Source organism: Pinus tabuliformis, chromosome 1_2 (genome assembly GCF_031772625.1).
Source record: "Pinus tabuliformis cultivar Carrire ecotype Pingquan chromosome 1_2, CPIR1, whole genome shotgun sequence".
NCBI lineage: Eukaryota > Viridiplantae > Streptophyta > Pinopsida > Pinales > Pinaceae > Pinus > Pinus tabuliformis.
Genome location: NC_142298.1, coordinates 274,785,677 through 274,813,068, shown reverse-complemented (window position 1 = coordinate 274,813,068; position 27,392 = coordinate 274,785,677).

Genomic DNA, 27,392 nt, shown 5'->3' with positions numbered 1-27,392 from the left:
AGTTTGTTGAAAAATAAAGTGATCAACTTTTTCATGCCACCAATTTTGAATACCTGTACCAAAACTTCTAGATACCATGATCTAAATCCCTTTTTAGCTTAGAGTACTGGCAACAAAACCATTTTTTGGTGGAAAATTTTAAAATTTTAATGATCAGATTTCATCTTGAGTTGTCAGCAAAGGAATTTGTAGTAGTCTATCTTTTCGCCAACATTTTCACTCCCTTTTATAAAGGAGTGTCTGACTCGAGGTGAGCCATAACAATAACAAATTTAAGGGATCTAGATTAATACCAGAAATTTTTCTACACCATTAACAAATTATCATCTATGCAACCATATTATAACTGAAACACACATTCATTACAGAATAATTCAAAACATTAATTTCACAAATAAAACTAAAAATTTAAAAGGGGCCATACATTCATCACATAACTACAACATCAACATAGAAATTCCCAAACTTCATTTTATTAATAGTGACAACCATTACATCAAATATATTACAGATCTGTAGGAATCTCTCAACCAAAACATTACATCCAACTCTGCAGCGCATACATTAGATCCTCTGCACAAACACAAAGTTCTACAACACCTGAATACAACTAGTACAAAGACTCAGTGTATATGAAAAATGTTGTTGAATTTGTCCCTCTATGCTTTACTTTATAGGAATTCTCGCTTGATCTGGTCTTCTTGGTGGTTTTTAGATCCCACATATATTTGGTCCCTATTTAAAAGATCTTGGAGTTGTTTTCCCCTTTTTCCTATTGATTTCCTCAAAATTGATCCCATTTTCCTGCTTCTATGGGCGTGCTTCCTTGTTTTCATATTGCGCAAGTCCTAATACTTTAATTCTCTATCGCTTTGACACTTCTTGTGACATTTTTCTGACTGCTTTGGCCATTTACACTCTACAACTACTGATCATCATGTTTTCCAAAACACGAATCATCCAACACAATCCGAGTATACCAAGCTTGGGGTGCTTGTTTAAGACCATACAATGCTTGCTTGAGTTTGCACACATGACAATCTTGATCAAATGTCTCAAAACCTTCTGATTGCTCTATGTACACTTCCTCCTCAATAAAACCATTGAGAAATGTTTTTTTTACATTCATCTGATGGATCTTCCATCCCATCTATGCAACAAGTGCAAGAATTGATCTAATGGATGAATACCTTGCTACTAGAAAAAAGGTTTCCTCATAGTCAATTCAACTTGAGAGAATCATTTGGCCACAAATTTGCCCTTATACTTCTCTATGCTTCCATTTGTTGCATGCTTAACTTTGAAGATCCATTTCAAACATGTAACTAATTTTTTTGTCAGACTTGGGACCACTTCCCAAACACTGTTATTTATGATGGATTTGTATTCTTCTACCATTGCATCAACCCAAATTGGTTGCTCAACTACTTCCTCAAAAAAGGATGGCTCAGTCCCTACAAGCTCAATCATTAGAGCCATGTGGCTAGTGTACCTGTTAGGTAACCTCCTTTGCTTGTGCAAATTTGAAGAAGCTCCCACTTTCTCCCTCACATTTGTTGGAATTATGATACATATGTTGTACTTGATGGAAACCCACTCATCTCAGATGATAAATTATAGTGTAGCAAAGTTCACGCACTTTCATGAAGATAAAAGTTTCTTTCATGTAGAGAAAAGTTCACGCACTTTCATGAAGATAAAAGTTTCTTTCATGTAGAGAAAATTTCACACACTTTCATGAAGATAAAAGGTTCTTTCATGTAAAGAAAAGTTCACGCACATTCATGCAAAGAAAATTTTCTTTCATGTAGAGAAAATTTCACGCACTTTCATGCAGAGAAAATTTTCTTTCATATAGAGAAAAGTTCATGCACTTTCATGCAGAGAAAAGTTCCTTTCATGAAGAGAAAAGTTCACGCACTTTCATGGTTGGCTCATGGTATTAGTCTGACAGTTTTTCATCCTATGGTTTTGGTCTGTGGTATTGCATCCAAAAGTGTTGACACCAAGTATTGGGTTCATGGTATTGTGTTATTATGGTTTTGGACCGTGGTATTGTGAAATGCCTAAGATTATAAAAGAGGAAGGAGATCATTTGGCAAGGCAATCAATCTGAATGAATTGAATATCTAATAAGTGCTAGATCTGAAATAATTGTGATTGGGGTTATGGTGCAGATTTGGATCTGAATGAAGGAGGAACCTTCGCGCATAAAGAAGGATAAGATCTATTGATGGGTCATAATCTTTAAGCTTGAATAAGAGTATATTTGTATGATTTTGATATGTTATATGAGGCGCACGCTTGATCTATAAATCTGACAATCTGGGTTAATTAGTGTCTGAATATTTGAAAGAATGAATTATCCTTTATAGATCTGCACGCAGGTTTCAGGTTGTTGAAGTAGCGTATATCTTTTATTATTGCAGTATTCTGGGTTCAGAATTTGGTGTGTGGTTATTGTTACTGTGTTCTGGGTACAGCTGTCAGAGAAGTGTTTACTTGATTCAGTGCTAATTGGGGAAAAGGAGATTGTTTGATGCAGATATACTTGATGATTGGTTGATGTTCATGGATCTAGTCTGAAAATTTATGAAACGAGGTCCCTGGAAGAAAGAGAAGGTTGTAGCCTTCAGTAGGCCAGCACTTATGTACTAGTATCTTGGCTAGTACAAGAGCAAAGGGGGTTGTAGCTCCCTTCCAGGAGAAGCAGGAGAACGAGAGAGGGTTGTAGCTCTCTGCAGGTTGCAGCCTGCGTACTGGTAAAGGACTGCACCAGTACATTGTAAAAAGAAGTTTCTAATTAAAAGAAGATAGAGACGAATTGCAGCAGGTGGTTTTCACCCACATTGGGTTTCCACCTTATATCTTATGTTCTTGTGTGTGAGATAGTCTTCAGATCTATTTTACTGTCTCTGGTTACTGGCTATTTGATTCTGATACACAGATTAATAATCAATTTCTGAAATATAAAGTAAATTATAAGTTTACATTGTATACGCGGGTTTCCTTCTACATAGTTGCGTATATACGCGGTTTTAATTAACTGAAGTAGCGTATATTATCTGGATTTGAAAAAGGGAATATTTGACTTGATAATACTGATTCACCCCCCCTTCTCAGTATTATTTCCAACAATTGGTATCAGAGCAGGTCCTTCTAAAGAAGCTTGATTGCTTGGAGGAAGATCCATCATCATGAGCAACTACGAGAGAGAAGCATCTATCAGGCCACCGATTTTTGACGGGACAAACTTCGTATATTGGAAGGTAAGAGTTACTGCCTATCTTCAATCTCTTGGTACAGAAGTTTGGGATATCATAGATATAGGGTACACTTTTCCATCAACAACTCCTACAGATCCGGCTGAGAAGAAGAAATATGAAACAAATGCAAAGGCTGTCAATACCCTATTAGGATGTCTATCTCAATCATAATTCATCAAGGTTATGCAGTATAAATCCGCAAAAGAAATATGGGACAAGATTGTTCTGAGATATGAAGGAGATGAACAGGTAAAACGAGCAAAACTTCAAACCCTCAGAATTCAGTATGAAAATCTCTGAATGCACAATGATGAAAGTGTGGCTAACTATTTCCTTCGTGTAGATGAGATTGTTAATTGTATGAAAAATTTGGGTGAAGAAATAAAAGAGGTTGTTGTGGTTGAAAAGGTTCTAAGATCGTTGTCCCCTAGGTTTGAATCTAAAGTTTCTGCAATAGAAGAAAAAGAGAATCTACGAAACCTTACCATGTCTCAACTGCACGGAATTCTGACTGCTTATGAAATGAGGAAAGGAGGACCATCAGACAGGAGAGAAGCTGCTTTCAAGGCTTCAGGCAGAGGAGATTACTATGAGTCAGGACACGTGTCTAAAGAAGAGGAGGAATAAAATTTTGTCAAGAACCTTCAATGGGGTACTGGAAGATTCAGAGGTAAGTTTCCTTTCAAATGCTTTGCTTATGGAAGAGTCGATCACTATGCTGCCAAATGTCCTCATAAGGATAAGATTGACAAGGGGAAGAAACCTGTTAGATGGAACAAGAAACAGAATGTAACTAAGAAAAGTTACTACACTCATGAAGACAGTGATGGTCTTTAAAATAGTGATGAAGATGAACGAGGTAAGAATTATAAACTTTTAATGGCTTTTGAAGATGATAATTACATGGATGCTATAGATGAAGATGGTTTTTTTGAAGAGATTTCTAGACTCAAAACATGTTTAGAAGAAAAATATATGATCATTGATACTCTGCAATTCCAACTTGATGAAAAAGAAAATTTTCTTGAGAAGTTAGAATGTGAAATTATTGGCCTTAGAAAATAAATTGAGAAAACAAAGGCTCTTAATCTTAAATTTGTTAAAGGATCTGAAACTCTGGATGAGATTATCAATGTACAGCGTTCTCCACTAATCAAGACAGGTCTGGGGTATAATGGAGAAGCATCTCAAGCATCCACCTCAAAGAGTTATCTTGATGCAGCAAGGAGGAATGAGCAAAAGCCCAATGGAGATCACCAGGTAAAATAGGGATGAATTACATCAAGAATAAACAAAGACTACCAGGTAAACCAGGGGCAATCCATCTTAAGGGTGAACAAAAGCTACAACCAGCCACAGGTAAAAACTTCTCAATTTGCTTCAAGAATGGATGACAATAGAAACTACAATTATTTGGCTGGTAGATTTGATAATCGCAAAACTTTCTTCAATGGCCAATGTTTCTCTTGCCATAACTTTGGTCACAAAGCAGCTCAATGTGTTGCCTATAAGACAATCATGACTAGAGAAGCTCAAAAACAAAGAAGTATGATTGGGATTATGAAAAGGACCTATAACAACTTTTCGGCCCTTGAAAATGAAATTGAATGTTCTATTTGTAATAACTTCGGTCATGAAGATTCTGAATGCAAGAGCAGGTTTCGGCAAACAAAGGAACAAGCCTTAAGCACCAGAACATGGAGAATAAAGGAACCACAACCAGAAAGATGTGGGATAGCCTTTTATGCAGAAGGACAGGAAAATATATGGTACATCGACAGTGGATGTTCGAAGCATATGACAGGTGATAAAGAAAAACTTGAATCATATAGTGTTTTAGAAAAGGGAAAGAAAGTTTCTTTTGGAAATGATACCCCTGTAGTTATAAAAGGAAGAGGCACTGCTCAGTTGAAAGAAAAGGTCAAAGCTGGAAATGTTTTGTATGTTAATGGCTTGAATCATAATCTACTGAGTGTCAGTCAGATGTGCGATCAAGGAATCGAGGTAATATTTCAATCAAATGGATGTAGTGTTCGTGATCTTGATACAGGAAAAACAGTGATCAAAGGTAGAAGAACTCCAAATAATTTATACATATTTGAAGAAGGACAACAACAATGCTATTTGAGCAAGGATGATGAACACTGGTTATGGCACCAGAGGTTGGGGCATCTAAGCTTTTCGCAAATAAGGAAAGCATGCAAATACTAGGCAGTTCGTGGTCTTCCAGATATCAAAATTCCAGACAACACAATATGCAAATCATGTCAATTTGGTAAGCAAACCAGAACTAACTTCCCTGAGAAGGAAGGATTAGCTAGCAGGTCTCTTGAGCTAGTCCATACAGATGTATGTGGTCCATTTAGGACAAGGTCACCTCGAGGAGAAGAATACTTTATATTATTCATTAACGACTTCTCCAGGATGGTTTGGTTAGGACTTATCAAGCACAAAGACGAAGCATTCGAAAAATTCAAATCCTTCAAAGCCTTGGCTAAAAACGAATCAGATCACAAAATTAAGTGCCTCAGGTCCGACAGAGGTGGGGAGTTTACCTCAAATGAATTTTTCGATTTCTGTGAAGAACATGGAATAAGAAGGGAATTCTCTACAGCTAGGACTCCTCAGCAAAATGGAGTGGTGGAAAGGATGAACAGAACGGTCCAACAAATGGCTCGTGCTATGCTTGATGAGTCTGGAACTCCCGTAACCTTCTGGGGTGAAGCTTCATTTGCTGTGGTTGTTATTCTCAACAAAAAAAATGTCCGAGTGAACAACACTCAAACTCCTCATGAGCTCTGGTATGGTGAGACTCCTTCGGTAAAGCATTTCAAAATTTTTGGAAGCAAATGCTATATTAAGAATAATGATGAACAACTTGGCAAACTTGAACCTAGAGCAGATGAAGGCATTCTCCTTGGTTATTCTCCCCACAGCAAAGCATATAAGTGTTACAATAAAAGACTTGGAAGAATTGTTGACAACATTGATGTAGTGGTTGATGAAAAAGGATACATTCCTAGGCAAGTAAATTATGAAAATATCGAAGAGGATGAAGACTACTCTCCAAATCAGACTGATGACTAAGAAGAACCTCAAGAGGCACCAGAGGAACATATAAGGATAGAAGAGAAGACTCCATCCAGGTACGTTCAGAAGAATCATCCAAAATCTTTGATTTTGGGGCAGAAAGAGGCAGGTGTACAAACAAGAAGAACAATTGCAGAAGCCTCAAGCTATTTGGCATTGCTCTCCTCCACTGAACCTCAAAATGTAAAAGAGGCATGCAAAGATGAATGCTGGGTCAAGGCAATGGATGAAGAACTTGAGCAGATCGAAAAGAATAACACTTGGGAGTTGGTTCCTAGACCAAAAGATAAGAATGTCATAGGGACAAAATGGATCTTTAAAAACAAGTTGAATGAAAATGGGGAAGTGATTAGAAACAAGGCCAGACTTGTTTGTAAAAGGTATGATCAACAAGAAGGTATAGGCTTTGAAGAAACTTTTGCTCCCGTTGCTAGACTTGAGGCCATCTGAATGTTCCTTGCTCTCTCAAGCCTTCAGAAGTTCAAAGTATTTCAAATGGACGTGAAATCAGCCTTTCTGAATGGAGACTTAGAAGAAGAAGTGTACATTGAGCAACCAGATGGCTTCATCCTTGGGAATGATCCAAATCTTGTATGCAGACTAAAAAAGGCTCTCTATGGTCTTAAACAGGCTCCAAGGGCTTGGTACTACCGTTTGGACAAATATCTTCATCAACAGGGTTTTTCAAAAGGATCAGCAGATATCAATCTTTATATAAAAATTGAAAATGAAAAATTGCTAATACTTGTTTTGTATGTAGATGATATTATCTTTGGCAGCAATGAAGAAGCTATGAGTCAAAGCTTTGCCTTGGTAATGCAGAAAGAATTCGAAATGTCTTTGCTTGGAGAACTGACATATTTTCTTGGACTACAAATCCAACAAAATGAAGGCAGTATCTTTTTGTCTCAAACCAAGTATCTCAAGCAGATCTTGAAGAAATATGGCATGGAAGATGCAAAACCATAGAAAATTTTAGGGGCGAATGTTCGCCCTTTGGCAAAATTAAGGGGTTTTAAATTTTTAGTGGGCGAATATTTTGTATCATAGTGCATTTTTACAAATCACCTCAAATAGCCCACCTTATTTTAAGGGAGAGGGTAAAAAAGGTAAATTTAGCCCTTGAAATTAGGAGTTACAACCTTCCATTCGCCCATTTTCAAGAATAGGTTTTATTTAAGTGAATCATATGGGCCAAAGGCCCAAATACCATATTTATAAAAGAGGTATGGTAAATTAATAAAAATATAAAAAAATGAGAGGTATGGTAAATAAATAAAACATTTTTTATATTTACTCCATAAGTCACCTCATACACATGCAAGGGAGTAAACAAATAAAAATATAAGTAAAGTGGAGGTATGGTAAATAAATAAAACGTCTTTTTATACTTACTCAAAAGGTATGGTAAATAAATAAAAATATAAATAAACTAGACGCATGGTAAATAAATAAAACCTCTTTTTATATTTAGTCCATAATCCTCGTTCTATTTATGAAGGCTCAAGAAAGAGGTTTTATTTAAGTGAATCCTATGGGCCAAATACCATATTTGTAAAAGAGGTATGGTAAATTAATAAAAATATAAATAAACGAGAGGTATGGTAAACAAATAAGACATTTTTTTTATATTTACTCCATAAGTCACCTTATATTTACGAACACTCAAAAAATGTGTTATATTTAGGTGAAACCTATGGGAAAAATACTATGGGACAAATACCATGGACTAGATTGTTATTAATACCATGCAAAAAAACATTATTAACCCTAATATTAGTATTAATAAAAATTAAAATGGCACATGGTATTGACCCATGGTATTCACTTGGAATGTAGCCTATTTAAATGGGGGAATTAAACCAACATAGATCCATCTTTACTCTGGATCTACTAACCCCCGAGAGGTATCAAATATCGTGACATGCAAACTAGCATAAAGTGAAAAAATATTTGATCAGATCAAGAGTAAAAATGGATGTTGTAATTTAATGTATGTTAAACATTTTAGCTTGGTTAAAATAAAAAATAAAATAAAAATCAACTATTAATTTTTATAAATTACTAATGGTAATTTTTAAGCTCCAGGTTTATGATAACACATGGTATTGGCCCATGGAAATACCATGGTATTCATGTGAGCATAGACTATTTAAAGGGGAAATTCTATCATCTAATATCCATCTTAATTCTGGGTCTACCAAGTGCTCAGAGGGATAAATAGATTTCATCCCCCTAAGAGTGGTAGATGTGGAGTTAAGATGGATATAGGTTGGTTTTTATGATAATGAAGATATTAATTAGACTTAGAAAATTATATTGTAAAAACATCTTAAGGTGAATGGATAAAGCATAGACATTGGACAAGTATATTTGTATACTTCTATTTTAAACTGAAACAAATCCAGGGCTAAAAGGAATGAATTGATTGCACTAGTCATCCTTCTATAACTTTCCAACATATGCTGGAGTAAAAAGATTTTAATTTGGGTAATTTTTCTAATTGCAAATAGGAACATACTTGTGTATTTGCAGGGTGGTTACTAGGTCCCTAGAAGTGATCAATTTGAATTTTTCTTGGTTTTATATATAGTATTAGGTTTTTTCTCATGCTTTCTGTGAATGGCACGAGAGAATTTTATCCTACACCCACTAGGTTATCGATATGTAATTTCAGTAATTTTGATTTCAAAGATATTTTAAACAAATGCAATGATTTCATTTGTGTATTCAATAAACACAAGATTTTATAATTGAGTAAAATATTCGCTATGCCTGGTGAGAGATTCGCGAAAAAATTATATCTACATATCATATTATTGATAAAATCGCCTTCCATTTTTCCTATATACCATGGAGATTCGCCCATTTATTATACATGTAAATTTGGGGGGGTTCTTAAAATTTTCCCTGTGCAAAAACAGTATGTACCCCTATGGTTACAGGATGCAGCCTCAGTGCAAATGATGAATCTGCAGCAGTGCATCAACCAACCTATAGATCCATGATTGGAAGTCTTCTTTTTTTGACAGGTACTCGACCAAACATCATGCATGCAGTGGGAATAGTTGGAAGATTTCAGGAAAATCCTAAAGAAACCCATCTTTAGGAAGTAAAGAGAATTTTCAAGTATCTTCAAGGAACTCAAAACTATGGCTTATGGTATCCTAGAGATACAGATCTCACTCTACATGCTTATACAGATGCAGATTGGGCTGGAAGCATGGATGACAGAAAGAGCACAAGTGGTGGAGCATTCTTTATGGGTTCCAGATTAGTATCTTTGTTCAGCAAGAAACAGAGTTTGATTGCTTTATCTACAGCTAAAGCGGAATATGTGGTTGTTGCATCTTGTTGCACTCAACTTATTTGGATGATGCAAACCTTGCAGGACTTTCAAATCACTTGTACACCACCTATCTCCATCTTATGTGATAATACAAGTGCAATCAGCATTTCTAAGAACCTAGTCATGCATTCAAAAACCAAGCACATACCAATCAAGTATCACTTTCTCCGGGAACAAGTGTTGGAACAAAAGGTCAAGTTGGAGTATGTTCCTTCTAAGGAACAAGTTGCTGATATTCTCACCAAAGTACTGCCTAGGGAGACATTTGAATACCTCAGACAAAAGCTAGCGGTAGTTGATGCATCATCTTGCTGTTAAATCTTGTCTATTTCAGAGAAAAATGGGTGTATGCGAGTTGCCTGAGGAGGATCCGCGTACATATGCAGGTTTGTGCAGATATAGTCGTGTATATGGATGCTTGATGGATATCAGTAGGGACAGGCTCTGGTTATGGTGGAGATAATCTGAATTGGGTCTGACAGAGACCTTCTGGCACAGGGTCAGGGGGAGCAGATAAACTTCTAATGATGCATTGTTGGCATTATCTTAGAAGCTTTTGGTTCTAGTTAACAGCTATTATTGGTTTCAGGTGGAACAAATGCAGAGAAAGAACATAAGGAAATCATGGTTGCTGATCTGAATGGTGATTAACAGATACTGCTGCTATCAGTTTTTGGTGTCTTTCATAAGTATTGCTCTAGATATTTCATCTCTATGGTGTAAAGGTCATGTAACGGCCTATCTTGGTTTCCCCACTATGCCTGGGATGAAGATGTAATGTTTTTGGTTGTCATATGTACATTTCTGATGTATCCCCACTTGGTTGGGTTGATGATCCCCACTTGGTTGGGTGATGGATGTATGTATTAGGTCTTTTATGATGTATAATTCATCGTTCTTCTTGTAAAAAATCTTTTTGCAGACCTTGCTTATAGTCAGGGGGAGCATGAATAGCACACTTCAGCAAAGCAGAGACTTCAGCATGTACTCAGAGGAAGCATGGACAGAGTGGTACACATTGGCATATCCAAAGGGGGAGCTCATTCAGAGATTTCAGCAGGTACTCAGGGGGAGTATGGGCAGTGGAAAGTTTATCTAGGAAAGAGATTATCTTGGTCTGCCCTTTGCCCTTGATGACAAAGGGGGAGAATGATTGGTTGTTGTTGCCACCAAGTCCAAAGGGGGAGATTGTTGGCATTATGATACATATGTTGTACTTGATGGCAACCCACTCATCTCAGATGATAAATTATAGTGCAGCAAATTTCACGCACTTTCATGAAGATAAAAGTTTCTTTCATGTAGAGAAAAGTTCATGCACTTTCAAGAAGCTAAAAGTTTCTTTCATGTAGAGAAACGTTCACGCACTTTCATGAAGATAAAAGGTTCTTTCATGTAAAGAAAATTTCACGCACTTTCATGCAGAGAAAAGTTTCTTTCATGTAGAGAAAATTTCACACACTTTCATGCATATAAAAGTTTCTTTCATATAGAGAAAATCTCATGCACTTTCATGCAAAGAAAAGTTCCTTTCATGAAGAGAAAAGTTCACGCACTTTCATGGTTGGCTCATGGTATTAGTCTGACAGTTTTTGATCCTATGGTTTTGGTCCGTGGTATTGCATCCAAAAGTGTTGACCCCAAGTATTGGGTTCATGGTATTGTGTTATTATGGTTTTGGACCGTGGTATTGTGAAAGGCCTAAGATTATAAAAGAGGAAGGAGATCATTTGGCAAGGCAATCAATCTGAATGAATTGAATATCTAATAAGTGCTAGATCTGAAATATTTGTGATTAGGGTTATGGTACAGATATGGATCTGAATGAAGGAGGAACCTTAGCGCATAAAGAAGGATAAGTTCTATTGATGGGTCATAATCTTTAAGCTTGAATAATAGTATCTTTGTATGATTTTGATCTGTTATATGAGGTGCACGCTTGATCTATAAATCTGACAATCTGGGTTAATTAGTGTCTGAATATTTGAAAGAATGAATTATCCTTTATAGATCTGCACGCAGATTTCAGGTTGTTGAGGTAGCGTATATCTTTTATTACTGCAGTATTCTGGGTTCAGAATTTGGTGTGTGGTTACTGTTACTGTGTTCTGGGTACCGCTATCAGAGAAGTGTTTACTTGATTCAGTGCTAATTGGGGAAAAGGAGATTGTTTGATGCAGATATACTTGATGATTGATTGATGTTCATGGATCCAGTCTGAAAATTTATGAAACGAGGTCCCTGGAAGAAAGAGAAGGTTGTAGCCTTCAGTAGGCCAACACCTACGTACTAGTATCTTGGCTAGTAAAAGAGCAAAGGGGGTTGTAGCTCCCTTCCAGGAGAAGCTGGAGAACGAGAGAGGGTTGTAGCTCTCTGCAGGTTGCAGCCTGCGTACTGGTAAAGGACTGCGCCAGTACATTGTAAAAAGAAGTTTCTAATTAAAAGAAGATAGAGACAAATTGCAGCAGGTGGTTTTCACCCAGATTGGGTTTCCACCTTATATCTTGTGTTCTTGTGTGTGTGATAGTCTTCAGATCTATTTTACTGTCTCTGGTTACTGGTTATTTGATTCTGATACACAGATTAATAATCAATTTCTGAAATATAAAGTAAATTATAAGTTTGCATTGTATACGCGGGTTTCCTTCTACATAGTTGCGTATATACGTGGTTTTAATTAATTGAAGTAGCGTATATTATCTGGATTTGAAAAAGGGAATATTTGACTTGATAATACTGATTCACCCCCCCCCTCTCAGTATTATTTCCAACGATTGGTATCAGAGCAGGTCCTTCTAAAGAAGCTTGATCGCTTTGAGGAAGATCCATCATCATGAGCAACTACGAGAGAGAAGCATCTATCAGGCCACCGATTTTTGACGGGACAAATTTCGTATATTGGAAGGTAAGAGTTACTGCCTATCTCCAATCTCTTGGTACAGAAGTTTGGGATATCATAGATACAGGGTACACTTTTCCATCAGCAACTCCTAAAGATCCGGCTGAGAAGAAGAAATATGAAACAAATGCAAAGGTTGTCAATACCCTATTAGGATGTCTATCTCAATCATAATTTGTCAAGGTTATGTAGTATAAATCCGCAAAAGAAATATGGGACAAGATTGTTCTGAGCTATGAAGGAGATGAACAGGTAAAACGTGAAAAACTTCAAACCCTCAAAATTCAGTATGAAAATCTTCGAATGCACAATGATGAAAGTGTGGCTAACTATTTCCTTCGTGTAGATGAGATTGTTAATTGTATGAAAAATTGGGTGAAGAAATAAAAGAGGCTGTTGTGGTTGAAAAGGTTCTAAGATCTTTGTCCCCTAGGTTTGAATCTAAAGTTTCTACAATAGAAGAAAAAGAGAATCTGCGAAACCTTACCATGTCTCAGCTGCACGGAATTCTGACTGCTTATGAAATGAGGAAAGGAGGACCATCAGACAGAAGAGAAGATGATTTCAAGGCTTCAGGCAGAGGAGATTACTATGAGTCATGACACGTGTCTGAAGAAGAGGAGGAATCAAATTTTGTCAAGAACCTTCAACGGGGTACTGGAAGATTCAGAGGTAAGTTGCCTTTCAAATGCTTTGCTTGTGGAAGAGTCGGTCACTATGCTGCCAAATGTCCTCATAAGGATAAGATTGACAAGGGGAAGGAACCTGTTAGATGGAACAAGAAACAGAATGTAACTAAGAAAAGTTACTACACTCATGAAGACAGTGATGGTCTTTCAAATAGTGATGAAGATGAACGAGGTAAGAATTATAAACTTTTAATGGCTTTTGAAGATGATAATTACATGGATGATATAGATGAAGATGGTTTTTATGAAGAGATTTCTAGACTCAAAACATGTTTAGAAGAAAAATATATGATCATTGATACTCTGCAATTCCAACTTGATGAAAAAGAAAAATTTCTTGAGAAGTTAGAATGTGAAATTGTTGGCCTTAGAAAAGAAATTGAGAAAACAAAGGCTCTTGATCTTAAATTTGTTAAAGGATCTGAAACTCTGGATGAGATTATCAATGTACAACGTTCTCCACTAATCAAGACAGGTCTGGGGTATAATGGAGAAGCATCTCAAGCATCCACCTCAAAGAGTTATCTTGATGCATCAAGGAGGAATGAGCAAAAGCCCAATGGAGATCACCAGGTAAAATAGGGATGAATTACATCAAGAATAAACAAAGACTACCAGGTAAACCAGGGGCAATCCTTCTTAAGGGTGAACAAAAGCTACAACCAGCCACAGGTAAAAACTTCTCAATTTGCTTCAAGAATGGATGACAATAGAAACTACAATCATTTGGCTGGTAGATTTGATAATCGCAGAAGTTTCTTCAATGGACAATGTTTCTCTTGCCATAACTTTGGTCACAAAGCAGCTCAATGTGTTGCCTATAAGACAATCATGACTATAGAAGCTCAAAAAAAAAGAAGTATGATTGGGATTACGAAAAGGACCTATAACAAGTTTTCGGCCCTTGAAAATGAAATTGAATGTTCTATTTGTAATAACTTCGGTCATGAAGATTCTGAATGCAGGAGCAGGTTTCGGCAAACAAAGGAACAAGCCTTAAGCACCAGAACATGGAGAATAAAGGAACCACAACCAGAAAGATGTGGGATAGCCTTTTATGCAGAAGGGCAGGAAAATCTATGGTACACCGACAGTGGATGTTCGAAGCATATGACAGGTGATAAAGAAAAACTTGAACCATATAGTGTTTTAGAAAAGGGAAAGAAAGTTTCTTTTCGAAATGATACCCTTGCAGTTATAAAAGGAAGAGGCACTGCTCAGTTGAAAGAAAAGGTCAAAGCTGGAAATGTTTTGTATGTTGATGGCTTGAAGCATAATCTACTGAGTGTCAGTCAGATGTGCGATCAAGGAACCGAGGTAATATTTCGATCAAATGGATGTAGTGTTCGTGATCTTGATACAGGAAAAACAGTGATCAAAGGTAGAAGAACTCCAAATAATTTATACATATTTGAAGAAGGACAACAACAATGCTATTTGAGCAAGGATGATGAACACTAGTTATGGCACCGGAGGTTGGGGCATCTAAGCTTTTCAAAAATAAGGAAAGCATGCAAATACCAGGCAGTTCGTGGTCTTCCAGATATCAAAATTCCAGACAACACAATATGCAAATCATGTCAGTTTGGTAAGCAAACCAGAACTAACTTCCGTGAGAAGGAAGGATCAACTAGCAGGCCTCTTGAGCTAGTCCATACATATGTATGTGGTCCATTTAGGACAAGGTCACCTCGAGGAGAAGAATACTTTATATTATTCATTGACGACTTCTCCAGGATGGTTTGGTTAGGACTTATGAAGCACAAAGATGAAGCATTCGAAAAAATCAAATCCTTCAAAGCCTTGGCTGAAAACGAATCAGATCACAAAATCAAGTGCCTCAGGTTCAACAGAGGTGGGGAGTTTACCTCAAATGAATTTTTCGATTTCTGTGAAGAACATGGAATAAGAAGGGAATTCTCTACAGCTAGGACTCCTCAGCAAAATGGAGTGGTGGAAAGGATGAACAGAACGGTCCAACAAATGGCTCGTGCTATGCTTGATGAGTCTGGAACTCCTGCAACCTTCTGGGGTGAAGCTTCATTTGTTGCGGTTGTTATTCTCAACAAAACAAATGTCTGAGTGAACAGCACTCAAACTCCTCATGAGCTCTGGTATGGTGAGACTCCTTCGGTAAAGCATTTCAAAATTTTTAGATGCAAATGCTATATTAAGAATAATGATGAACAACTTGGCAAAATTGAACCTAGAGCAGATGAAGGCATTATCCTTGGTTATTCTCCCCACAGCAAAGCATATAAGTGTTACAATAAAAGACTTGGAAGAATTGTTGATAGCATTGATGTAGTGGTTGACGAAAAAGGATACATTCCTAGGCAAGTAAATTATGAAAATATCGAAGAGGATGAAGACTAATCTCCAAATCAGACTGATGATGAAGAAGAACCTCAAGAGGCACCAGAGGAACAGATAAGGATAGAAGAGAAGACTCCATCCAGGTACGTTCAGAAGAATCATCCAGAATCTCAGATTTTGGGGCAGAAAGAGGCAGGTGTACAAACAAGAAGAACAATTGCAGAAGCCTCAAGCTATTTGGCATTGCTCTCCTCCACTGAACCTCAAAATGTAAAAGAGGCATTCAAAGACGAATTCTGGGTCAAGGCAATGGATGAAGAACTTGAGCAGATCGAAAAGAATAACACTTGGGAGTTGGTTCCTAGACCAAAAGATAAGAATGTCATAGGGACAAAATGGATCTTTAAAAACAAGTTGAATGAAAATGGGGAAGTGATTAGAAACAAGGCCAAACTTGTTTGTAAAGGGTATGCTCAATAAGAAGGTATAGACTTTGAAGAAACTTTTGCTCCCATTGCTAGACTTGAGGCCATCTGAATGTTCCTTGCTCTCTCAAGCTTTCAGAAGTTCAAAGTATTTCAAATGGACGTGAAATCAACCTTTCTAAATGGAGACTTAGAAGAAGAAGTGTAAATTGAGCAACCAGATGGCTTCATCCTTGGGAATGATCCAAATCTTGTATGCAGACTAAAAAAGGCTCTCTATGGTCTTAAACAGGCTCCAAGGGCTTGGTACTACCGTTTGGACAAATATCTTCATCAACAGGGTTTTTCAAAAGGATCAGCAGATATCAATCTTTATATAAAAATTGAAAATGACAAATTTCTAATACTTGTTGTGTATGTAGATGATATTATCTTTGGCAGCAATGAAGAAGCTATGAGTCAAAGCTTTTCCTTGGTAATGCAGAAAGAATTCGAAATTTCTTTGCTTGGAGAACTGACATATTTTCTTGGATTGCAAATCCAACAAAATGAAGGCGGTATCTTTTTGTCTCAAACCAAGTATCTCAAGCAGATCTTGAAGAAATATGGCATGGAAGATGCAAAACCAGTATGTACCCCTATGGTTACAGGATGCAGCCTCAGTGCAAATGATGAATCTGCAGCAGTGCATCAACCAACATATAGATCCATGATTGGAAGTCTTCTTTGTTTGACAGGTACTCGACCAAACATCATGCATGCAATGGGAATAGTTGGAAGATTTCAGGCAAATCCTAAAGAAACCCATCTTCAGGCAGTAAAGAGAATTTTCAAGTATCTTCAAGGAACTCAAAACTATGGCTTATGGTATCCTAGAGATACACATCTCACTCTACATGCTTATACAGATATAGATTGGGCTGGAAGCGTGGATGACAGAAAGAGCACAAGTGGTGGAGCATTCTTTATGGGTTCCAGATTAGTATCTTGGTTCAGCAAGAAACAGAGTTCGATTGCTTTATCTACAGATGAAGCGGAATATGTGGTTGCTGCATCTTGTTGCACTCAACTTATTTGGATGATGCAAACCTTGCAGGACTTTCAAATCACTTGTACACCACCTATCTCCATCTTATGTGATAATACAAGTGCAATCAGCATTTCTAAGAACCCAGTCATGCATTCAAAAACCAAGCACATACCAATCAAGTATCACTTTCTTCGGAAACAAGTGTTGGAACAAAAGGTCAAGTTGGAGTATGTTCCTTCTAAGGAACAAGTTGCTGATATTCTCACCAAACCACTACCTAGGGAGACATTTGAACACCTCAGATAGAAGCTGGGGGTAGTTGATGCATCATCTTGCTGTTAAATCTTGTCTATTTCAGAGAAAAATGGGTGTACGCGAGTTGCCAAAGGAGGATCCGCGTACATACGTAGGTTTGTGCAGATATAGTCGCGTATATGGACGCTTGATGGATATCAGTAGGGACAACCTCTGGTTATGGTGGAGATAATCTGAATTGGGTCTGACAGAGACCTTCTGGCACAGGTTCAGGGGGAGCAGATAAACTTCTAATGTTGCATTGTTGGCATTATTTTATAATCTTTTGGTTCTAGTTCACAGCTATTGTTGGTTTCAAGTGGAACAAATGCAGAGAAAGAACAGAAGGAAATCATGGTTTCTGATCTAAATGGTGATTAACAGATGTTGCTGCTATCAGTTTTTGGTGTCTTTCATAAGTATTGCTCTAGATATTTCGTCTCTATGGTGTCAAGGTCATGTAACGGCCTATCTTGGTTTCCCCACTATGCCTGGGATGAAAATGTAATGTTTTTGGTTGTCATATGTACATTTCTGATGTATCCCCACTTGGTTGGGTGGATGATCCCCACTTGGTTAATTAGTGTCTGAATATTTGAAAGAATGAATTATCCTTTATAGATCTGCACGCAGGTTTCAGGTTGTTGAAGTAGCGTATATCTTTTATTGCTGCAGTATTCTGGGTTCAGAATTTGGTGTGTGGTTACTGTTACTGTGTTCTGGGTACAGCTGTCAGAGAAGTGTTTACTTGATTCAGTGCTAATTGGGGAAAAGGAGATTGTTTGATGTAGATATACTTGATGATTGATTGATGTTCATGGATCCAGTCTGAAAATTTATGAAACGAGGTCCCTGGAAGAAAGAGAAGGTTGTAGCCTTCAGTAGGCCAGCACTTACGTACTAGTATTTTGGCTAGTACAAGAGCAAATGGGGTTGTAGCTCCCTTCCAGGAGAAGCTGGAGAACGAGAGAGGGTTGTAGCTCTCTGCAGGTTTCAACCTGCATACTGGTAAAGGACTGCGCCAGTACATTGTAAAAAGAAGTTTCTAATTAAAAGAAGATAGAGACGAATTGCAGCAGGTGGTTTTCACCCACATTGGGTTTCCACCTTATATCTTGTGTTCTTGTGTGTGTGATAGTCTTCAGATCTGTTTTACTATCTCTGGTTACTGGTTATTTTATTTTGATACACAGATTAATAATCAATTTCTGAAAGATAAAGTAAATTATAATTTTGCATTGTATACGCGGGTTTCCTTCTACATAGTTGCGTATATACGCGGTTTTAATTAACTGAAGTAGTGTATATTATCTAGATTTGAAAAAGGGAATATTTGACTTGATAATACTGATTCACCACCCCTCTCAGTATTATTTCCAACAACATTGTGCACCAATATTTCATCTTCCCTAGTTCTTTTTATACCTTCTCTGGATGGTTCTACTTGAGTGGATGTCTCCACTTTGCCTCCTCCATGCTCCACAACTTCCTAAGCTTCCTCCTTTAGAGCTAAAATCTCCTCTTCTTGTGCGATTTGAATCTCCCTCTCAAGAGAGCATCTCATTTCTTTCTCCTCGTCAAAATTTACATCCCTTCACACAACTATCATTCTGAGGGAAGGTAAGTATACCTGATAATTGTGTGTAGTTTTGGTGTAACCCAAAAGAACTCCCAACTCTGTTTTCAACTCAAGTTATTCCTTGAATCTTTGGAAACATGGCAGAGAAATAGAGGGCCCAAACTTTTTGTAATGAGACACATCTAGCTTTATCCCCGAGAAGGCCTCCTACGGTGTAATCATACCAAGAATCCAATGAGGACTCTAGTTCTACAAGTAGATGGTTTTGTTACATGCCTCTGCCCATAAATGTAGTGGCAAGCCTTGGTCATGTAGCATATCTCTTGCATCTCCCACAATTCTCTAGTTCTTTCTCTCAACTCCCCCATTCTGCTATGGGTTTTGGGGAGCTATCAGTTCTCTTCGAATTATACATACTTCCCAAAGGTACAACCCTTGTAGAGATCATGTAGCTCAAGTGATCCTTTTGGAAGGCCAATGGTTATTTGATGCATAATTTTAAGGGCACCATGGTGCAAATGACTAAGTCTTTTGTGCTAGAGTTCACCAACATCTTGAATGTGGACTTTCTCTACCTTACTGCTTAATGTAGTGCAATCTTCCACATCAAGTTTTTATAGGTTCTTCACATGAACCCTGATCTGCTTCACCTTCCCAGTACCTATGTGTCTCAAAAAGGCTTTCCCTTTACTAAAAATAACATCATAAACACGATCTTCCAAAACTGCTACAGAGACGAGGTTCTTCTTCAGTCCTGGTACAAAAATGACATCTTTGAGGCGAAGAGGGGATCTTGACTCCCTCTTAAAGGTTAGTGTACCAACCCTAATAGCATTGTATCTTTCATCATCCCTAAGCTCAATATTCATTTCGAGATCTTTCTCCTCCAGATCACTAATAACTCTCTACACCTGGTCATGTGGAATGAAGAACCTAAATCCAAGTACCATACACTCCCCATCATAGTGCTATCCATGTATATGATAAGGGTTAATTCTAACTCAAACTGTGAAGTCAATGCTTCACCTTCTGCTCCTCTTGAGTTCTTCTTGCTAGGATTTTTGTGTGGACACTTTGTAGCATAGTGCCTGAATTCATGAAAATTGAAGCATTTTATTTTGGACAAGTCTTTCCTCTTTCCCCCATGGCTAGAATCTAGTTTGGTTTGAGATTTCTTCCCTTTTCCCTTTTTTCCCTTCCCAACCAATGAAAATTTCTCTTCATCCTCTCCCTTGGATGAACCTCCATCTATGCGATTTCTCTTGATTTCTTCTTATACCAAATTAAACCATAAGTGTTCCCAATTCAGTGATTTTTCCCTTCCATTCATAGAGTCCTGGTAGTTGTGTCACAATTTTGGAAGGCCTAGAAGAGCTAAGCTCACTAGGTCATATTTGGCAACATTCACACCAACCCCTCCAAGCTCATCCCGAAATTGTGCAAATCTGGTGAGATACTATGGAATAGTATCATTTTTCTACATCTTAATGTTTCAAAGTTTGTCTTTCATGGCCAATTTTCTATGGTCACTGTTATTTTCAAATAGCTTAGTCAGTGCCTTCCACATGGAAAATAGTGTCCCTTTGCCATGGATATTTGAGACAATGTGGTCTCTCACTCCCTCCAAGATTATTCTCCTCGACTTGGCTACATCTTTCTTCCATTGGGCTAGGTTATGGGCATCAGTAGATCCTAGTTTTGGAATGTTTGTCTTGACGTAATACAACAATACATTGTCATCAAGTACTTCAACCATGTGATCCTTCCCGGAACTGAAATTCGAGTTGCCTTCCAAGGCATGCTCTAATTTTAGTCCATTGAAGGCCAATCTCCCAACTCTGAGGAAATCCTACTACACTGAAGCTGCAAATTTGAACCTCCTGAGGAACAACTTCCAAATTATTGTTCTAATGTGAATCCTTGTTTGATACAATGTAGAAATTTGATAGAGTTGCAACTACTTAAGAAATTTAATCTAAAATCAAGAGACACAATTCTACTCTACTAATCTATGGAATGAAATCCATAATTTAGAACAACGTGCAATAAGAAAAACCACAAATACACATTGATTTCTAGGGGAACCTAATTGGGAAAAAACCCTCAAGCCTGTTTTCATTAATCAATGAATTGAGAAACTATTACTTAGCCAAATATTTCCTCACCAAGGCCCCTATTTCCTTGCATAAATCCTGAGTAAATTAGCCCCTGTTCTTTAGGAATTTCCTCCAAAATGACTTCACAATTCCCAAGGATTGATCATTTACTGCATGCAACACTTGTGCACTCAACACTAGTTTACAACTGATGTTACACTTCCTTAGAATCTCCACCACAACTGAGAAATTCGAATTCCTTGCATGCATGCGCTATTTTTGGTTCATTGATCAGTTAACTAGATGATCTATGAGTTACATTATTGTCCTACTTCACAACTGACCTCCAACTAATTCTATTAACTATTAGAACTAGTTTAACTGAGTACGACTGGAAATAATAGAATTGGATTGCTATAATTAGTAATCACACATGTGTAAATGAACTCCAAGCCCTCTAACACGAATTTAATAAGCTAATTGAGTGACAAGAACCATGTCACATTAGTTAACTGCCTCCAAGTTGTCTGTCGATTTGGAAATTTTGAATTTTCTCTATTTGACCAAGGCTAAGCCAAATTAAGTCTTTCTTGCTACACTTCTCAACAAAAAGGATCAATCATGTACAAATTCCAGCATAAATTGAAAGATATCAAACATTTCCTAAATGATTGGAATAGGAAGGAGTTTGGAAACATTCATGAGGCAAAGAGGCCACTACAAAAGGAAATGGAGGAAACACAAAAGAAAATCATGGAAGAGGGAAAATATGAAGAGTTAGCAATCAAAGAAACTAGAATTTCCTTAATTTAGGAGGAAAGACAAGCCCAGGATGAAATTTTATAGAGAAAGAAATCAAGGATCCAATGGCTAAATGAAGGTGATTGTAATTCAATCTTCTTCTACAAGTTGATGATATAGCACATTCAACATAATGACATCACATGTTTAAAGAAACCACTAGGAAACAGGTTAGCAAACCACCAAGACATAGAGGAATATTTGAAGACATATTATCGAAATATTCTCTCAGAATCCATTTTGAACTGGAGGCCAATGATAGAAAATATAACAAGAAGTGTCCCTAGAATCATTAATCTAGAGTAGAATGTATTTCTCATGTGTGATAACTCTCTGTAGGAAGTGGAACAAGTGGTAAAAGAGATGCAAAAAGGAACAACTTAAGGCCCATATGGTTTCACTGTGGACTTCTTTCAAGTGTGTTGGATCATTCTTGGGCATGAAACCTATATGCTGGTAGAGCACTCTAAAATATTTGCCTCCATTCTAGTCACCTTTGATCCAGTCCGGGTGTAACGAAGGACCCTTCCAAGACCTTTTACATTTGTGATGTGTTAAAATTCATTTTCTAAAAGAACATAAATGAATACATGTGCATGTTGTAAAGAAGAGGAACATGACAATCATCACCGACATAAAAACATAAGTCGTTGATAACGGAGTTCGTCCAGGAGGGACTACGTCTCTGGGCCGAGAACAGTGGGGTTCTTAGGCTTCTTGTCTAACTCACAAGAGCCTCTCCCACTTCCAAAGCTTTAAATATTCCTAAGTCTTAATGATTAACCAATGCGGAATTAACTATGTGCTTGAACAGAAGGTGTGTGCTGGTATTTGTTTTAAGCTGATTATATGCTTTAAAATCTGTTGTTTGTGCTAGTATGTAAATGTGCTTGAATTGATATATAAATACATATAACAGTAAATAATGCAGCAGTAAAAACAAACACATAAGACAGCAATTTAACTAGGAGTTCATCGAAAACTCTTGGGCTACGTCCCCTTGAGCTCTAGTTAATTCAACTAGGCTCTCTGGGATTATGGTATAAGTCCTTTTTACAATCTCTTGGCTCAACTCCTGATGTTTTTACACAGAAACAGTGGGTTCAGACATCATCTTATCCCCTGGCTCTTGAAGCTCTTGGCTTTCTGGCTCTCAGCTCTCACTCTGGCTCTTGGCTCTGGCTCTTGGCTCTGGCTCTTGGCTCTAGCTTTGGCTCTGGCTCTTGGCTCTGGATTCTTCAGCTCTCAGTCAGTTTACAGCCCTCTGGGTTTCCACTTGAACTCCAAGTGACTCCCTTGGCTGTGTGCACTTCAGCTTTTTCTTTATGCGCTACCTCTTTCTACTCTTTTTCACCTTAGCTTCTTTCTTTGGCTTCGCTTTCAACAGCAACCCCCAACAACCTTCAACAACCAACAACCACCTCTATCTCTATCGTTCTATGGCTTTTAAGCGAAATCAGTGTTGTCAGTTCATTTTCCCTCTCGGGCTCTCTGTCTTCCAGCCTTGGTCTGCTCAAATCCCCTATCTGAGCACTAGTAATCATTGTTAAACACCCTCAGGGATGGATGACACCTATTCTGTAACGGGAGAGTGCATTGACGCTTGAAATCCCCCAATATAGCCATTCTCAGCTTACACAGGAAAATACACTAAACACGGGAAAAATCTGCCGAGAACACTATTCACCGGACTTCAAATCTTCATAATTGTGCACTATATCCCTATCGGGTCTGCCTGAAATTGCTATCGCAAGTCACTTCAGCCCTGTTCCAAGGTTTCCCTTCGTATTTTAAAAATACATTAAAACATGGAAAAATCTCGAAAAATGGCTTTATCGGATTTGAAATATTATGTATTTGCATTATCAAACTGTTTCGGGTCTGGTTTTCATCGCATCAGCGATGTCTTTCGCTTTTTGTTTATTAAACGAAACATGAGAAAATACATCGAAAATGTCGTTTGATGGATCTCAAATATTATGAAATAACGTTTATTATCCCATCGGGTCCAACTAATCGCATCGCACATATATATATATATATATATATATATATATATATATATATATATATATATATATATATATATGTCTAAGCCTCGCTCCATTGTGTTTCTCGATTGCGATATCACGATGTGATTGCTCACAATCGCATATTGCTCAGGCCCCAGGCCGTTGTAGCACTCTATTGTCGTCGCCGATTGCGATATCGCTCTGTTGTAATCACCGATTGCGACGTCGTGATCACAATAATCATATTTTATGCTCTGATATCTTTCGATAGCCACCGTTGATTACGATTGCTGATCAGATCTGGACTGTTGATCGTCCAGATCCGACAACTCCTGTTCATTATTGGTTTAAGCCTCCGATGGGCCTTATTTCCACCATTTCCTCAGATTTTTGGGTCCGATAATGTTATCTGCCTTTTCCAAAGGTCCTCCTTTTGCACTAGTTTTGAATATTTTTGAGGATTTTGAAGACTTAGAGGGTTTTTAGGATCCATTTTTAGGGGATTTTTCTCCTTTTTCCAAAGGATAGAGGCAGTTTCATTTTACGATAACTTTTGCATCCTAAGTCAGTTTTTGCCCATTCAAGTTGCAGTAGATTCAGAATGAGATGATCTCTGCAATGGGGATATTTCTAGGAACTTCCTTGGACTTTCATTTTCCTCAGTGAGGAACACTTAGACTTAGGAATCTATCCAAAATCCATTTTGGATCACGCCTTCCCACTAAAAGAACTTTTGGTCTCCAAAAAACTGATACGTTGATCTGAATAGTAAATGAGAGTGACTCACCTTCTTTCAGCCTCCCTACACTTGCCTTTGCATAGTGCCTCTGAACCAATAGTTTCGAACCACTTCCCTTCTTGGATGGGCTGGTCCTCTTAGGAAGAACTGTCTTCCTCCTTGCCTTCCTACAAAACTCCTGCTGAAATGGTTATAGAAGGTAGTTTGAGATTTTCTACCTTGATCATTGATCCAAGGTGGCTCAAACAAATGTGAAATTCATCTGCTCCACAAAACTTTCATTTATGCCTATTTGAAAGGCTGCCAACAACAAATGTTAACAACAACAAGCATACAGACAACAATTGGATGGACCAAACTTCTACTCCAACAAAGAAATAGATTTCCACATCTTGTGAACACCTCCATGTCTTACATCTGCATACAAATGATGGGACTAGACAACAAGCCCACAAAACTTGCCTTTAAAACAAATGACCCTTCAAATCAAGCATGTAGGAAAATACCATTAGGACTCTTTTCAAAAGATGAAACACTTCATCATTATCTCCATTTGGAGACCAAGTTAACTTCTTCCAAGTCAGCATGGCATCACATGCATGTCAAAACAATCAACCCTACAAGTTAATTACACATACATGTTCAAAAACAAGGAAATCATCAACATCCCTGTGTTCATGCATCTCATGCTCATGCATGCATTTCATCCTTCAACTTTCACTTAAGCACACTATACTTTCGAAGTTGAAATGAAATATAATGTAGATGCATCAATAGACATGCATTCTTAATCGGATAAGAACTCTAACCGTTCCTTACCAATCCCTTTCAAAGGTACTCATGGAATCTTCCTTTCCATTTCTGTTGTCTTCTCTTTCCACTTTCTTCAGCTTTTGTGGAAGAATTGCTGGATTCGGAGTCCAACATTTTGCAGCAAGATGCCCCTGTTGTTACACAAAAATATCGTCACCATGATTATTTGCTGTCAGTATGGGTCTATCAACACTTGTACTGTCCTCCTAAGCAAGTCTCAGACCTCAGCTCTTCAAGTCAAGCTTTGAAAATGAGAGAAGGACATTGAAAATCAACAAAGCTCTGGTTCCACACTTTCTCTCACTGTTGCCTACGGTCCCGCACCCTCTGTTTACAAAAACTGTGGACCTGCCCGCTCTGTCCCTAAAGGAGTGGGTGCGGACCCCTATGAAAGTCAAAAAGGCACAAGTTTATTCTAAAAAACTCACTTTGGGTTAATTCTAGATGATTCTAGAAGGAATTTTGACGTGGATTGGTCGCTCTTAGGTGGTTCATGCATCCCAAAAGAGAAGGAACTAATCCCTTGATGAGAGGAGCTATCCCTTTGAAGGAGAACCTAGTAACATCCCTCCATTGCACTATAAATTAAGGCATTGGGCTGGTTGCTAGGGAGGTTATAAGTTGAACATTTTTTAGGGTAAATGCTGGTGGAATTAAGACTTCCTAGTTAAGCTTGAGAGGAGAGATCACATACCTTTTTCGCTTCATTGGGAAGAGAGTGAAACTTGTCAAAGTAGAGGAGACTTCTTGTTGGACCCTGGGAGGAGCTTGTACAGCATCAAGGCACAGGTTGTAAAGTTCTTCTTTGATTTGAATTAATACAATCAGATTCATTTTTCTCAATGAATTGTCTTATGTCATTTGTTTCATGAATTCCTTGATCTTCATGTTAAACATGTTTTATGATATTGGCTTTTCAGGTGCTATTTAATTTGTTTGCTTGTTTTTGTTTGCAGATTCGCAACAAGGGAGCTCATTTGGATCAAAGGAGCGAGGCTTCCACAAACTTGCATTGGACCCAAAGTAGGCCTAAAACACTTGTTTGCCTTTGTTTATAAATGCATATTTAGAAAAAGATAGTTTTTGATTGGCTTGCTTGTCACTAGACATCGTTAGATTCTAGGAAGGTCTATCTTGTCCGCAAGATCGACTCATTCCGTGTGACAAAATGGTGACTCCGCTAGGGACTTGATTTTTTCCTTGTTTTTACTTTGACCTGAGAAACTGTGTTTTTGTTTCTGTTTTTGGCTTGTTGTGTGTGGAATTGGGTAGACTTAGTAGATCCAGGATTATTTTTTGTTTTTCATAACTTTGGGAGAGGACCGCACCCTAGGCTTTTGACACAGCGTGGACCTATCTGCACTTTTGCTTTTAGCACAGAGCGGTACCGCACCTGTGTTAACTGTGGGCCTACCGACCCTGTCAAAATTTTGGAAAACCTAAGATTTTATCTGTTAGTTAGCTTAGTTTTTATTTAGATGTTATTATCCCCTGCCCGGACCTGCATATAACCTGTCAGAAGCTTTCCTTAGGTTAATTTCATTGGTGTTAGGGTTTTAGGTGAAATTCCTAGAAGTTTTTCTTGTTGGGTTTGGTTTTCATTTTGGTCTTGTAGTAGCTCTGAGCTTAGAAGTTGTAGAAGCCTCAGATCACCTTGGTTTTTACCAGCCTTCTTATGAGTCTGACCATTTGCAAAATCTACCTTTGTTGAGGAATCTGCCTTGTGTTTTCTCTTTACGAAACTTCGAAAAGCTTGTATTTAAAAGTTTGGATTTCATTTTTTAAAAAGAAAACGAAATTGGTTGTTTTTTGACTAATTTGTGATTCTGCATAAATTGGTCCTTAGTTTACATCTAGCTAAGTAAAACATCCTTGAAAAGACATCTTGTAAGCTTTGACTTCAAATAGGTTTTTATAGTTTATAGATCTCAAGATTAGTCATTTCCATAGTTTTGAGTGTTTTATAAAAAAATTAAAAAATCTCTTTTGGAAAA